The 1520-nt window shown below is 40.8% G+C and overlaps 1 pseudogene; it reads right to left on the reverse strand.

Moving 5' to 3' along the window:
- Window positions 1-543: 543 nt before the first annotated feature.
- Window positions 544-1109, reverse strand: LOC100966655 (annotated as a pseudogene).
- Window positions 1110-1520: the final 411 nt, after the last annotated feature.

Here is a 1520-nt window from a genome sequence, read left to right on the forward strand (position 1 = left end):
TCATTGTTGTTTGGCAGGCCCATGCTGGATTTGAACTCACCAGCTCTGCTGTATGTGGCTGGTGCCCTAGCTGCTGAGCCAGTATTTAAATTTCTCTGAAGCAATTTATGGTTCAGTAATTAAGCAAAAGAAGAGATGAAGACTTTATTTCAGATGAGAGACCTATTAAAATGGATCATGGTTCAGAGTAATTGTTCAGTCAGCATTCTACTCCGTGAGATGACAGTTTGAAAGGGCTTCATACTCTTTTAAAAAATACCACATCCACTGGAATAAGATCACATAAATTAACACTGGATATTTTCCCCCATATTTGTCCATTTATAAAGCTTGACAAGCTTTATAAGTATACTAAACAGTAACATTTTCACCTATTATTAAGCCAAGTTTGTGAAAATAATTTAATACAACCAGCTGTAGGAACCATACAAAGAATTGTTTTATAAAAAGCTACCTTGATACCATAAAATAGTAATGAAAGATTGTGAACCCAGTTTACTTTATAAAGAAAGAATTTTCTTTCCTTGTCTTAAATTTCAAGCACTATTCATCATCTTTAGAGCCAGTTTTGCTGAAATGCTCGACAACATCAACCTAGTTCCAACCCCGAGGAAGTTCCTCTTTGTGATCTGTTTTATCTGCCAGCTTCCGTTTCTGGGTTTTTGAAAGTTATTCTTTTTTGTCTTTTTTCTTACTTGATGAGTTTGTATTAGGAGTTTCAACTGAGATTGTACTGCTTGTTGATGTTGTAAAATTAACAGGATGGTGATTCTCCAGGAACTGCTCTTTATTGTCTTTGGCATATTCAAACAACTTGTAGGTCATTGTGTTCCAAGGTTGACTTCCACTGCTTCCTGAAACGTAGCTAATATACGCTGCTCTACAGCTGATGATATGGTGTTGTTAAAAAAAGCGTTTGCAGATATAATTGGAGGTGTTTGGGCATATGTTTCTATCCAGGAAATCTCTGCTAAGAAGGCTTTGGGATCACCATTTTCACCCATCTTATATTGAAAAGAAACTGGATTTCATTCTCGGAAACTTTCATTGCCTTCATAAATAGAAGGTAATGCTTCCAGTTCCATCTCCCAGTCCTGGTTGGCACTCATCACTCGGGCCACTGCGGACCGTACTGGACAATGCAGGGAAAGCCAGGGCAGTGGCCCCGAGGCCAGGGCATCCCACTTCCGTGCCCCGGCTGGGGGGTTGCACCCCAGACACGAGAACTGGTGCCCTGGGCCTAGGTCATGCCCAGCAGCCAGTGGGGCTGTGAGCCCCCACCCACAGGCTGCTGCAAGTGGTGTGCCCCAACATCAAATAAAGTTCTTATGCCTTTTCTCTTATTAATCTTTCATCAGTTTTAATTCTCAGGCCCCAGCCTCAGAACCTATAAGGGTAGAGGAGAGTTTTTCTTCTCCTCTATAGGTAACTATCTCCAACTCCACCCCCTTATTTTCTCTACTGGCTACTAATGTACCTGAGCCATTGGTGGTGGTTTTTTTTTTTTTTTTTTAAATCCC

The sequence above is a fragment of the Otolemur garnettii genome, unplaced genomic scaffold, assembly GCF_000181295.1.
Source record: "Otolemur garnettii isolate 467f Iridium unplaced genomic scaffold, OtoGar3 scaffold00020, whole genome shotgun sequence".
NCBI classification, from domain to species: domain Eukaryota; kingdom Metazoa; phylum Chordata; class Mammalia; order Primates; family Galagidae; genus Otolemur; species Otolemur garnettii.